The sequence below is a fragment of the Petromyzon marinus genome, unplaced genomic scaffold, assembly GCF_048934315.1.
Source record: "Petromyzon marinus isolate PM22_M1 ecotype Great Lakes invasive population unplaced genomic scaffold, UKy_Petmar_22M1.pri1.0 PM_Scaffold_127, whole genome shotgun sequence".
Classification (NCBI taxonomy): domain Eukaryota; kingdom Metazoa; phylum Chordata; class Hyperoartia; order Petromyzontiformes; family Petromyzontidae; genus Petromyzon; species Petromyzon marinus.
Genome location: NW_027423088.1, coordinates 207,501 through 222,340, shown reverse-complemented (window position 1 = coordinate 222,340; position 14,840 = coordinate 207,501). Strand labels below are relative to the sequence as shown.

At 50.9% G+C, this 14,840-nt stretch overlaps 1 long non-coding RNA gene across 1 annotated transcript in view; it reads left to right on the top strand.

The window, feature by feature from the left end:
* The window catches only part of LOC142922634 (uncharacterized), a 55,113-nt gene that overhangs the window by 35,989 nt on the left and 4,284 nt on the right, over positions 1 to 14,840 (top strand). The window contains exon 2 of the long non-coding RNA XR_012940202.1: positions 5,549 to 5,645. This is a non-coding gene — a long non-coding RNA (uncharacterized LOC142922634). The remainder of the gene's footprint in view (positions 1 to 5,548; positions 5,646 to 14,840) is intronic.

Below are 14,840 nucleotides of genomic sequence, written 5' to 3'. Positions count from 1 at the left end.
CACTCACTGAGACACTGAGACACTGAGACACTGAGACACTCACTGAGACACTGAGACACTCACTGAGACACTGAGACACTGAGACACTCACTGAGACACTGAGACAGTGAGACACTGAGACACTCACTGAGACAGTGAGACAGTGAGACACTGAGACACTGAGACACTGAGACAGTGAGACACTCACTGAGACACTGAGACACTCACTGAGATACTGAGACACTCACTGAGACATTGAGACACTGAGACACTCACTGAGACAGTGAGACAGTGAGACACTCACTGAGACACTTAGACACTCACTGAGACAATGAGACACTCACTGAGACACTGAGACACTGAGACACTCACTGAGACAGTGAGACACTGAGACACTCACTGAGACAATGAGACACTGAGACACTCACTGAGACAATGAGACACTCACTGAGACACTGAGACACTCACTGAGACACTGAGACACTGAGACACTCACTGAGACAGTGAGACATTGAGACACTCACTGAGACACTGAGACACTCACTGAGACACTGAGACACTAAGACTCTGAGACACTCACTGAGACACTCACTGAGACAGTGAGACACTGAGACACTGAGACAGTGAGACACTGAGACACAGACACTGAGACAGTGAGACAGTGAGACAGTGAGACACTGAGACACTCACTGAGACACTGAGACACTGAGACAGTGAGACAGTGAGACACTGAGACACTGAGACACTGAGACACTCACTGAGACACTGAGACACTCAGTGAGACACTCACTGAGACACTGAGACACTGAGACAGTGAGACAGTGAGACACTGAGACACTCACTGAGACACTGAGACACTGAGACACTGAGACACTCACTGAGACACTCACTGAGACACTCACTGAGACACTCACTGAGACACTGAGACACTCACTGAGACACTCACTGAGACACTGAGACACTCACTGAGACAGTGAGACACTGAGACACTGAGACACTCACTGAGACACTGAGACACTGAGACACTGAGACACTCACTGAGACACTGAGACAGTGAGACACTGAGACACTGAGACACTGAGACACTGAGACACTGAGACAGTGAGACACTGAGACACTGAGACACTGAGACACTCACTGAGACACTGAGACACTGAGACAGTGAGACACTCACTGAGACACTGAGACACTGAGACACTGAGACAGTGAGACACTCACTGAGACACTGAGACACTGAGACACTCACTGAGACACTGAGACACTCACTGAGACACTCACTGAGACACTGAGACACTCACTGAGACACTCACTGAGACACTCACTGAGACAGTGAGACACTGAGACACTGAGACACTGAGACAGTGAGACACTCACTGAGACACTGAGACACTGAGACACTGAGACACTCACTGAGACACTGAGACACTCACTGAGACACTGAGACACTCACTGAGACACTCACTGAGACACTGAGACACTGAGACACTGAGACACTGAGACACTCACTGAGACACTGAGACACTCACTGAGACACTGAGACACTCACTGAGACACTCACTGAGACAGTGAGACACTGAGACACTCACTGAGACAGTGAGACACTCACTGAGACACTGAGACACTGAGACACTGAGACACTCACTGAGACAGTGAGACACTCACTGAGACACTGAGACACTGAGACACTGAGACAGTGAGACACTGAGACACTGAGACACTGAGACACTCACTGAGACACTGAGACAGTGAGACAGTGAGACAGTGAGACACTCACTGAGACACTGAGACAGTGAGACACTGAGACACTGAGACAGTGAGACACTGAGACACTGAGACAGTGAGACACTCACTGAGACACTGAGACACTGAGACAGTGAGACACTCACTGAGACACTGAGACACTGAGACACTCACTGAGACACTGAGACACTCACTGAGACAGTGAGACACTGAGACAGTGAGACACTCACTGAGACACTGAGACACTGAGACATTCACTGAGACACTGAGACACTGAGACATTCACTGAGACACTCACTGAGACACTGAGACACTCACTGAGACACTGAGACACTCACTGAGACAGTGAGACACTGAGACACTGAGACACTGAGACAGTTAGACAGTGAGACACTGAGACACTCACTGAGACACTGAGACAGTGAGACACTGAGACACTCACTGAGACACTGAGACACTCACTGAGACACTCACTGAGACAGTGAGAAACTGAGACACTCACTGAGACACTCACTGAGACACTGAGACACTCACTGAGACAGTGAGACAGTGAGACACTGAGACACTCACTGAGACACTGAGACACTGAGACACTTAGACACTGAGACACTCACTGAGACACTGAGACACTGAGACAGTGAGACACTGAGACAGTGAGACAGTGAGACACTCACTGAGACACTGAGACAGTGAGACACTCACTGAGACACTCACTGAGACACTGAGACACTCACTGAGACACTGAGACAGTGATACACTGAGACACTCACTGAGACACTCACTGAGACACTGAGACACTGAGACACTGAGACACTCACTGAGACAGTGAGAAACTGAGACACTCACTGAGACACTCACTGAGACACTGAGACACTCACTGAGACAGTGAGACAGTGAGACACTGAGACACTCACTGAGACACTGAGACACTGAGACACTTAGACACTGAGACACTCACTGAGACACTGAGACACTGAGACAGTGAGACACTGAGACAGTGAGACAGTGAGACACTCACTGAGACACTGAGACAGTGAGACACTCACTGAGACACTCACTGAGACACTCACTGAGACACTCACTGAGACACTGAGACACTCACTGAGACACTGAGAAAGTGATACACTGAGACACTCACTGAGACACTCACTGAGACACTGAGACACTGAGACACTGAGACACTGAGACACTCACTGAGACACTCACTGAGACACTGAGACACTGAGACACTCACTGAGACACTGAGACACTGAGACACTCACTGAGACACTGAGACACTGAGACACTGAGACAGTGAGACAGTGAGACAGTGAGACACTCACTGAGACACTCACTGAGACAGTGAGACAGTGAGACACTGAGACACTCACTGAGACACTCACTGAGACAGTGAGACACTGAGACAGTGAGACACTGAGACACTGAGACAGTGAGACAGTGAGACACTCACTGAGACACTCACTACAGGTGGACACACAGACCGACGATGATTTTGGGCTCTACTCCTGCACTCACTGAGACACTGAGACACTGAGACAGTGAGACACTGAGACACTGAGACACTGAGACACTGAGACACTGAGACAGTGAGACACTGAGACACTGAGACACTCACTGAGACACTGAGACAGTGAGACAGTGAGACAGTGAGACACTGAGACACTCACTGAGACACTGAGACACTGAGACACTGAGACAGTGAGACACTGAGACACTCACTGAGACACTGAGACACTGAGACACTCACTGAGACACTGAGACAGTGAGACACTCACTGAGACACTCACTGAGACAGTGAGACACTGAGACACTCACTGAGACACTGAGACAGTGAGACACTCACTGAGACACTCACTGAGACAGTGAGACACTGAGACACTCACTGAGACACTGAGACACTGAGACACTGATACACTCACTGAGACACTCACTGAGACAGTGAGACACTGAGACACTGAGACAGTGAGACAGTGAGACACTCACTGAGACACTCACTGAGACACTCACTGAGACACTGAGACAGTGAGACAGTGAGACACTGAGACACTCACTGAGACAGTGAGACAGTGAGACACTCACTGAGACACTGAGACAGTGAGACACTCACTGAGACAGTGAGACACTCACTGAGACAGTGAGACAGTGAGACACTGAGACACTGAGACACTCACTGAGACAGTGAGACACTGAGACACTGAGACAGTGAGACACTCACTGAGACACTGAGACACTGAGACAGTGAGACAGTGAGACACTGAGACACTCACTGAGACAGTGAGACAGTGAGACAGTGAGACACTGAGACACTCACTGAGACAGTGAGACAGTGAGACAGTGAGACACTGAGACACTCACTGAGACAGTGAGACAGTGAGACACTGAGACACTGAGACACTCACTGAGACAGTGAGACAGTGAGACACTGAGACACTGAGACACTGAGACAGTGAGACACTCACTGAGACAGTGAGACACTCACTGAGACACTCAGTGAGACAGTGAGACAGTGAGACACTGAGACACTGAGACACTCACTGAGACAGTGAGACACTGAGACACTGAGACACTGTCTCAGTGAGACACTCACTGAGACACTGAGACAGTGAGACACTGAGACACTGAGACACTGAGACAGTGAGACACTGAGACACTCACTGAGACACTGAGACAGTGAGACACTGAGACACTGAGACAGTGAGACACTCACTGAGACAGTGAGACACTCACTGAGACACTCACTGAGACACTCACTGAGACACTCACTGAGACACTGAGACACTGAGACACTGTCTCAGTGAGACACTCACTGAGACACTGAGACAGTGAGACACTGAGACACTGAGACACTGAGACACTGAGACACTCACTGAGACACTGAGACAGTGAGACAGTGAGACACTGAGACACTGAGACAGTGAGACAGTGAGACAGTGAGACACTCACTGAGACACTCACTACAGGTGGACACACAGACCGACGATGATTTTGGGATCTACTCCTGCACTCACTGGGACAGTGAGACAGTGAGACAGTGAGACACTCACTGAGACACTGAGACACTGAGACACTCACTGAGACAGTGAGACAGTGAGACAGTGAGACACTGAGACACTCACTGAGACACTTAGACAGTGAGACACTCACTGAGTCTCTCACTACAGGTGGACACACAGACCGACGATGATTTTGGGATCTACTCCTGCACTCACTGAGACAGTGAGACAGTGAGACACTGAGACACTCACTGAGACAGTGAGACACTGAGACACTGAGACAGTGAGACAGTGAGACAGTGAGACACTCACTGAGTCTCTCACTACAGGTGGACACACAGACCGACGATGATTTTGGGATCTACTCCTGCACTCACTGAGACACTGAGACAGTGAGACACTGAGACACTGAGACACTGAGACAGTGAGACACTGAGACACTGAGACACTGAGACAGTGAGACACTCACTGAGACTTTCACTACAGGTGGACACACAGACCGACGATGATTTTGGGATCTACTCCTGCACTCACTGAGACAGTGAGACAGTGAGACACTGAGACACTCACTGAGACACTCACTGAGACACTCACTGAGACACTTAGACAGTGAGACACTCACTGAGTCTCTCACTACAGGTGGACACACAGACCGACGATGATTTTGGGATCTACTCCTGCACTCACTGAGACAGTGAGACACTCACTGAGACACTGAGACACTGAGACAGTGAGACAGTGAGACACTCACTGAGACAGTGAGACACTGAGACACTAAGACACTGAGACAGTGAGACACTGAGACAGTGAGACACTCACTGAGTCTCTCACTACAGGTGGACACACAGACCGACGATGATTTTGGGCTCTACTCCTGCACTGCCGAGAACCCCCACGGACGACTCCAACAACCTGTCCATCTACACATGGCCGGTCAGACGTCTGTCTGTCTGTCTGTCTCACTGTGTCTCACTGTGGGTCTGTCTCTCAGCAACCTGTCCATCTACACATGGCCGGTCAGATGTCTGTCTCTGTGTCTTTGTCTGTCTCTGTGTGTCTCTGTAGCCTGTCCATCTACACATGGCCGGTCAGATGTCTGTCTCTCTGTGTGTGTCTTACTGTGTCTCACTGTGGCTCTGTCTCTCAACAGCCTGTCCATCTACACATGGCCGGTCAGATGTCTGTCTGTCTGTTTGTGTCTCTCTGTCTCACTGTGGGTCTGTCTCTCACTGTGTCTGTCTCTCTGTCTCTCAACAGCCTGTCCATCTACACATGGCCGGTCAGATGTCTGTCTCTCTGTCTCTCTGTGTCTTTGTCTCTCAGAAGCCTGTCCATCTACACATGGCCGGTCAGATGTCTGTCTGTCTGTCTCTCTGTGTCTTTGTCTCTCAGAAGCCTGTCCATCTACACATGGCCGGTCAGAAGTCTGTCTCTGTGTGTGTCTCTGTAGCCTGTCCATCTACACATGGCCGGTCAGAAGTCTGTCTCTGTGTGTGTCTCTGTAGCCTGTCCATCTACACATGGCCGGTCAGAAGTCTGTCTCTGTGTGTGTCTCTGTAGCCTGTCCATCTACACATGGCCGGTCAGAAGTCTGTCTCTGTGTCTTTGTCTCTCAGAAGCCTGTCCATCTACACATGGCCGGTCAGAAGTCTGTCTCTGTGTGTGTCTCTGTAGCCTGTCCATCTACACATGGCCGGTCAGAAGTCTGTCTCTGTGTGTGTCTCTGTAGCCTGTCCATCTACACATGGCCGGTCAGAAGTCTGTCTCTGTGTGTGTCTCTGTAGCCTGTCCATCTACACATGGCCGGTCAGAAGTCTGTCTCTGTGTGTGTCTCTGTAGCCTGTCCATCTACACATGGCCGGTCAGAAGTCTGTCTCTGTGTGTGTCTCTGTAGCCTGTCCATCTACACATGGCCGGTCAGAAGTCTGTCTCTGTGTGTGTCTCTGTAGCCTGTCCATCTACACATGGCCGGTCAGAAGTCTGTCTCTGTGTGTGTCTCTGTAGCCTGTCCATCTACACATGGCCGGTCAGAAGTCTGTCTCTGTGTGTGTCTCTGTAGCCTGTCCATCTACACATGGCCGGTCAGAAGTCTGTCTCTGTGTGTGTCTCTGTAGCCTGTCCATCTACACATGGCCGGTCAGAAGTCTGTCTCTGTGTGTGTCTCTGTAGCCTGTCCATCTACACATGGCCGGTCAGAAGTCTGTCTCTGTGTGTGTCTCTGTAGCCTGTCCATCTACACATGGCCGGTCAGAAGTCTGTCTCTGTGTGTGTCTCTGTAGCCTGTCCATCTACACATGGCCGGTCAGAAGTCTGTCTCTGTGTGTGTCTCTGTAGCCTGTCCATCTACACATGGCCGGTCAGAAGTCTGTCTCTGTGTGTGTCTCTGTAGCCTGTCCATCTACACATGGCCGGTCAGAAGTCTGTCTCTGTGTGTGTCTCTGTAGCCTGTCCATCTACACATGGCCGGTCAGAAGTCTGTCTCTGTGTGTGTCTCTGTAGCCTGTCCATCTACACATGGCCGGTCAGAAGTCTGTCTCTGTGTGTGTCTCTGTAGCCTGTCCATCTACACATGGCCGATCAGAAGTCTGTCTCTGTGTGTGTCTCTGTAGCCTGTCCATCTACACATGGCCGGTCAGAAGTCTGTCTCTGTGTGTGTCTCTGTAGCCTGTCCATCTACACATGGCCGGTCAGAAGTCTGTCTCTGTGTGTGTCTCTGTAGCCTGTCCATCTACACATGGCCGGTCAGAAGTCTGTCTCTGTGTGTGTCTCTGTAGCCTGTCCATCTACACATGGCCGGTCAGAAGTCTGTCTCTGTGTGTGTCTCTGTAGCCTGTCCATCTACACATGGCCGGTCAGAAGTCTGTCTCTGTGTGTGTCTCTGTAGCCTGTCCATCTACACATGGCCGGTCAGACGTCTGTCTGTCTGTCTCTGTGTCTCTGTAGCCTGTCCATCTACACATGGCCGGTCAGACGTCTGTCTGTCTGTCTCTCTGTGTCTCTCTGTCTCACTGTGTCTCTGTGTCTCAGCAGCCTGTCCATCTACACATGGCCGGTCAGACGTCTGTCTGTCTGTCTCTCTGTGTCTCTCTGTCTCACTGTGGCTCTGTCTCACTGTGGCTCTGTCTCACTGTGTCTCTGTCTCACTGTCTCACTGTCTCTGTCTCTCAGCAGCCTGTCCATCTACACATGGCCGGTCAGAAGTCTGTCTCTCTGTCTCACTGTGTCTCAGTAGCCTGTCCATCTACAAATGGCCGGTCAGACGTCTGTCTCTGTGTGTGTCTCTGTGTCTCTGTCTCACTGTCTCTGTGTCTCACTGTGTCTCTCTCTGTGTCTCACTGTGTCTCTCTCTGTCTCTCAGCAGCCTGTCCATCTACACATGGCCGGTCAGATGTCTGTCTGTGTGTCTCTGTGTCTCTGTGTCTCAGCAACCTGTCCATCTACACATGGCCGGTCAGACGTCTGTCTTTGTGTGTGTCTCTCTGTCTCTCTGTCTCTCAGCAGCCTGTCCATCTACACATGGCCGGTCAGACGTCTGTCTCTGTGTCTCTGTCTGTCTCTGTGTCTCTGTCTCACTGTGGCTCTGTCTCACTGTGTCTCTGTCTCACTGTCTCACTGTCTCTGTCTCTCAGCAGCCTGTCCATCTACACATGGCCGGTCAGACGTCTGTCTCTCTGTGTGTGTCTTACTGTGTCTCACTGTGGCTCTGTCTCTCAACAGCCTGTCCATCTACACATGGCCGGTCAGAAGTCTGTCTTTGTGTCTCACTGTCTCTGTCTCTCAGCAGCCTGTCCATCTACACATGGCCGGTCAGATGTCTGTCTGTGTGTCTCTCTGTCTCTTTGTCTCTCAGCAGCCTGTCCATCTACACATGGCCGGTCAGACGTCTGTCTTTGTCTCTGTGTCTCTGTGTCTCTGTGTCTCAGCAACCTGTCCATCTACACATGGCCGGTCAGATGTCTGTCTGTCTGTCTCTCTGTGTCTCTCTGTCTCACTGTGGCTCTGTCTCTCAGCAACCTGTCCATCTACACATGGCCGGTCAGAAGTCTGTCTCTCTGTGTGTGTCTGTCTCTGTGTCTGTCTCACTGTGTCTCTGTCTCACTGTCTCTCTCTCTGTGTCTCACTGTGTCTCTCTCTGTCTCTCAGCAACCTGTCCATCTACACATGGCCGGTCAGATGTCTGTCTTTGTCTCTGTGTCTCTGTGTCTCTGTGTCTCAGCAACCTGTCCATCTACACATGGCCGGTCAGACGTCTGTCTTTGTCTCTGTGTCTCTGTGTCTCTGTGTCTCAGCAACCTGTCCATCTACACATGGCCGGTCAGACGTCTGTCTGTCTCTCTGTGTCTCTGTGTCTCACTGTCTCTGTCTCTCAGCAGCCTGTCCATCTACACATGGCCGGTCAGACGTCTGTCTCTGTGTGTGTCTCTGTGTCTCACTGTGTCTCTGTCTCTCAGCAGCCTGTCCATCTACACATGGCCGGTCAGACGTCTGTCTCTGTGTGTGTCTCTGTGTCTCACTGTGTCTCTGTCTCTCAGCAGCCTGTCCATCTACACATGGCCGGTCAGAAGTCTGTCTCTGTGTGTGTGTCTCACTGTGTCTCACTGTGGGTCTGTCTCTCAGCAGCCTGTCCATCTACACATGGCCGGTCAGATGTCTGTCTCTCTGTTTGTGTCTCTGTGTCTCTGTGTCTCTGTGTCTCAGCAACCTGTCCATCTACACATGGCCGGTCAGATGTCTGTCTCTGTGTCTCACTGTGTCTCAGCAGCCTGTCCATCTACACATCGCCGGTCAGACGTCTGTCTCTCTGTGTGTGTCTCACTGTGTCTCACTGTGGCTCTGTCTCTCAACAGCCTGTCCATCTACACATGGCCGGTCAGACGTCTGTCTCTGTGTGTGTCTCTGTGTCTCACTGTGTCTCTCTCTCTGTGTCTCACTGTCTCTCTGTCTCTCAGCAGCCTGTCCATCTACACATGGCCGGTCAGAAGTCTGTCTGTGTGTCTCTGTGTCTCTGTGTCTTTGTGTCTCAGCAACCTGTCCATCTACACATGGCCGGTCAGACGTCTGTCTCTCTGTTTGTGTCTCTGTCTCTGTCTGACTGTGTCTCACTGTCTCACTGTGTCTCACTGTGTCTCTGTCTCACTGTGTCTCTGTCTCACTGTCTCTGTCTCTCAGCAGCCTGTCCATCTACACATGGCCGGTCAGAAGTCTGTCTCTCTGTGTGTGTCTCTGTCTCTGTCTGACTGTGTCTCACTGTCTCACTGTGTCTCACTGTGTCTCTGTCTCACTGTGTCTCTGTCTCACTGTCTCTGTCTCTCAGCAGCCTGTCCATCTACACATGGCCGGTCAGACGTCTGTCTTTGTCTCTGTGTCTCTGTGTCTGTGTGTCACTGTCTCACTGTCTCTGTCTCACTGTCTCTGTCTCACTGTCTCAGTGTCTCAGTGTCTCAGTGTCTCAGTGAGTGTCTCACTGTCTCAGTGAGTGTCTCAGTGTCTCACTGTCTCAGTGAGTGTCTCACTGTCTCAGTGAGTGTCTCAGTGTCTCACTGTCTCAGTGAGTGTCTCAGTGTCTCACTGTCTCAGTGAGTGTCTCAGTGTCTCAGTGTCTCAGTGTCTCAGTGAGTGTCTCAGTGTCTCAGTGTCTCAGTGAGTGTCTCACTGTCTCAGTGTCTCAGTGTCTCACTGTCTCAGTGAGTGTCTCAGTGTCTCACTGTCTCACTGTCTCAGTGTCTCACTGTCTCAGTGAGTGTCTCAGTGTCTCAGTGTCTCAGTGAGTGTCTCAGTGTCTCACTGTCTCAGTGAGTGTCTCAGTGTCTCAGTGTCTCAGTGAGTGTCAGTGTCTCAGTGTCTCAGTGTCTCAGTGTCTCTGTGTCTCTGTGTCTCTGTCTCACTGTCTCTGTCTCACTGTGTCTCTGTCTCACTGTGGCTCTGTCTCTCAGCAGCCTGTCCATCTACACATGGCCGGTCAGACGTCTGTCTCTGTGTCTTTGTCTGTCTCTGTGTGTCTCTCTGTCTCTCACTGTGTCTGTCTGTGTGTCTCTCTGTCTCACTGTGTCTCACTGTGTCTCTGTCTCACTGTGTCACTGTCTCACTGTGTCTCTGTCTCTCAGCAGCCTGTCCACCTTCACATGGCCGGTCAGACGTCTGTCTCTGTGTGTGTCTCTGTGTCTCTGTCTCTCTGTCTCACTGTCTCTGTCTCTCACTTTGTCTGTCTGTGTGTCTCTCTGTCTCTGTCTCACTGTGTCTCACTGTGTCTGTCTGTGTGTCTCTGTGTGTCTCTGTCTCACTGTGTCTCTGTGTCTCACTGTGGCTCTGTGTCTGTCTCACTGTCTCTGTCTCTGTGTCTCACTGTCTCTCTGTCTCACTGTGTCTCACTGTGTCTGACTACCTCACTGTGTCTCACTGCCTCACTGTGTCTCACTGTGTCTCTGTCTCCCTGTCTCTGTGTCTCTCTGTCTCACTGTCTCTCTGTCTCTCAGCAGCCTGTCCATCTACACATGGCCGGTCAGACGTCTGTCTTTGTGTCTCTGTGTCTCTGTCTCACTGTGTCTCTGTCTCAGTGTCTCATTGTCTCTGTCTCACTGTCTCTCTCTCTGTGTCTCACTGTGTCTCTCTCTCTGTCTCTCAGCAGCCTGTCCATCTACACATGGCCGGTCAGACGTCTGTCTGTCTGTCTCTGTGTCTGTCTCTCTGTGTCTCTGTGTGTCTCTCTGTCTCACTGTGTTTCACTGTGTCTCTGTCTCACTGTCTCTGTGTCTCTGTGTCTCTGTCTCTGTGTCTCTGTGTCTCTGTCTCTGTGTCTCTCTGTCTCTCTGTCTGTGTCTCACTGTCTCTGTCTCACTGTCTCTGTCTCTCTGTCTCTGTGTCTCTCTGTCTCTGTCTCTGTGTCTCTGTCTCTGTGTCTCTCTGTCTCTCTGTCTGTGTCTCACTGTCTCTGTCTCTCTGTCTCTGTCTCACTGTCTCTGTCTCTCTCTGTCTCTGTCTCACTGTCTCACTGTCTCTGTCTCACTGTGTCTCTGTCTCTCTGTCTCTCTGTCTCTGTCTCACTGTCTCACTGTCTCACTGTCTCTCTGTCTCTGTCTCTCTGTCTCTGTCTCTCTGTCTCTCTGTCTCTGTCTCACTGTCTCACTGTCTCTCTGTCTCTGTCTCACTGTCTCTGTCTCTCTCTGTCTCTGTCTCACTGTCTCACTGTCTCACTGTCTCACTGTGTCTCTGTCTCACTGTCTCACTGTCTCACTGTGTCTCTGTCTCACTGTGTCTCTGTCTCACTGTGTCTCTGTCTCTCAGAAGCCTGTCCATCTACACATGGCCGGTCAGAAGTCTGTCTTTGTCTCACTGTGTCTCTCTCTGTCTCTCAGCAGCCTGTCCATCTACACATGGCCGGTCAGACGTCTGTCTCTGTGTCTCTCTGTCTCTGTGTCTCTGTGTCTCAGCAACCTGTCCATCTACACATGGCCGGTCAGAAGTCTGTCTCTCTGTGTGTGTCTCTGTCTCTGTCTGACTGTGTCTCACTGTCTCACTGTGTCTCACTGTGTCTCTGTCTCACTGTGTCTCTGTCTCACTGTCTCTGTCTCACTGTCTCTGTCTCTCAGCAGCCTGTCCATCTACACATGGCCGGTCAGACGTCTGTCTCTGTGTCTCTGTCTCACTGTGTCTCTGTCTCTCAGCAGCCTGTCCATCTACACATGGCCGGTCAGACGTCTGTCTTTGTCTCTGTGTCTCTGTGTCTGTGTGTCACTGTCTCACTGTCTCTGTCTCTCTGTCTCTCTGTCTCTGTCTCACTGTCTCAGTGTCTCAGTGTCTCACTGTCTCAGTGTCTCAGTGAGTGTCTCACTGTCTCACTGTCTCAGTGTCTCACTGTCTCACTGTCTCAGTGTCTCAGTGAGTGTCTCACTGTCTCAGTGAGTGTCTCAGTGTCTCACTGTCTCAGTGTCTCAGTGTCTCAGTGAGTGTCTCAGTGAGTGTGTCAGTGTCTCACTGTCTCAGTGTCTCAGTGAGTGTCTCAGTGTCTCAGTGAGTGTCTCACTGTCTCAGTGTCTCAGTGTCTCAGTGAGTGTCTCAGTGTCTCACTGTCTCAGTGTCTCAGTGTCTCAGTGTCTCTGTGTCTCAGTGTCTCAGTGAGTGTCTCAGTGTCTCACTGTCTCAGTGAGTGTCTCAGTGTCTCACTGTCTCAGTGAGTGTCTCAGTGAGTGTGTCAGTGTCTCACTGTCTCAGTGTCTCAGTGAGTGTCTCAGTGTCTCAGTGAGTGTCTCACTGTCTCAGTGTCTCAGTGTCTCAGTGAGTGTCTCAGTGTCTCAGTGTCTCAGTGAGTGTCTCAGTGAGTGTGTCAGTGTCTCACTGTCTCAGTGTCTCAGTGAGTGTCTCAGTGTCTCAGTGAGTGTCTCAGTGTCTCAGTGTCTCAGTGTCTCACTGTCTCAGTGTCTCAGTGTCTCAGTGAGTGTCTCAGTGTCTCAGTGTCTCAGTGAGTGTCTCAGTGTCTCACTGTCTCAGTGAGTGTGTCAGTGTCTCACTGTCTCAGTGTCTCAGTGTCTCAGTGTCTCAGTGTCTCAGTGAGTGTCTCAGTGTCTCAGTGAGTGTCTCAGTGTCTCACTGTCTCAGTGAGTGTGTCAGTGTCTCACTGTCTCAGTGTCTCAGTGTCTCAGTGAGTGTCTCAGTGTCTCAGTGAGTGTCTCAGTGTCTCACTGTCTCAGTGAGTGTGTCAGTGTCTCAGTGAGTGTCTCAGTGTCTCACTGTCTCAGTGAGTGTGTCAGTGTCTCAGTGTCTCAGTGTCTCTGTGTCTCTGTGTCACTGTCTCACTGTCTCTGTCTCACTGTGTCTCTGTCTCACTGTGGCTCTGTCTCTCAGCAGCCTGTCCATCTACACAAGGCCGGTCAGAAATCTGTCTGTCTGTCTGTGTCTCTGTGTGTGTCTCTGTGTCTCTGTGTCTCTGTCTCACTGTCTCTGTGTCTCTGTGTCTCTGTCTCACTGTGTCTCTGTCTCTCAGCAGCCTGTCCATCTACACATGGCCGGTCAGACGTCTGTCTCTGTGTCTCTCTGTCTCTGTGTCTCTGTCTGTCTCTGTCTCTCTGTCTCTGTCTCTCACTGTGTCACTGTCTCACTGTCTCACTCTGTCTCTCTGTCTCTCAGCAACCTGTCCATCTACACATGGCCGGTCAGAAGTCTGTCTGTCTGTGTGTGTCTCTGTGTCTCTGTGTCTCACTGTCTCTGTCTCACTGTCTCTTTGTGTCTCTGTCTCACTGTCTCTGTCTCACTGTCTCTCTGTCTCTCTCTGTGTCTCTGTCTCTCTGTGTCTCTGTCTCTCTCTGTCTCTCTGTATCTCTGTGTCTGTGTGTCTCTGTCTCACTGTCTCTCTGTGTCTCTCTGTGTCTCTCTCTGTCTCTCTGTCTCTCTGTGTCACTGTGTCTCTCTGTCTCTGTGTGCTTCTGTGTGTCTCTGTGTCTATCTACAGAGTGTCTATTGGTGTCTCTGTGTGTTTCTGTGTCTATCTACAGAGTGTATCTTAGTGTCTCTGTGTCTCTGTGTGTCTGTGGTGTCTCTCTCTGTCTCTCTGTCTCTGTGTGTCTCTGTGTCTCTGTGCGTCTCTGTGTGTCTCTGTGTGTCTCTGTGTCTGTGTGTCTCTGTGTGTCTCTGTGTCTCTCTCTGTCTCTCTGTGTGTCTCTGTGTGTCTCTGTGTGTCTGTGTGTCTCTGTCTCTGTGTGTCTCTGTGTGTCTCTCTGTGTGTCTCTCTGTATGTCTCTCTGTCTCTGTGTGTCTCTGTGTCTCTCTGTCTCTCTCTGTCTCTGTGTGTCTCTGTGTGTCTCTTAGTGTCTCTGTGTGTCTCTGTGTGTCTCTCTGTGTGTCTCTTAGTGTCTCTGTGCGTCTCTGTGTCTCTCTCTGTCTCTCTCTGTCTCCGTGTGTCTCTCTACAGAGTGTCCTGGTGTCCCCGTGTCTCTCCACGTGCTCGAATCTCACCACCACGAGGTCCACGTCTCTCTCTGTCTCTCTCTGTCTTTGTGTCTCTCTGTGTGTCTCTGTGTGTCTCTCTGTGTGTCTCTTAATGTCTCTGTGTCTCTCTGTGTCTCTCTGTGTCTCTCTGTGTGTCTCTGTGTGTCTCTGTCTTTCTCTGTCTCTCTCTGTCTCTGTGTGTCTCTGTGT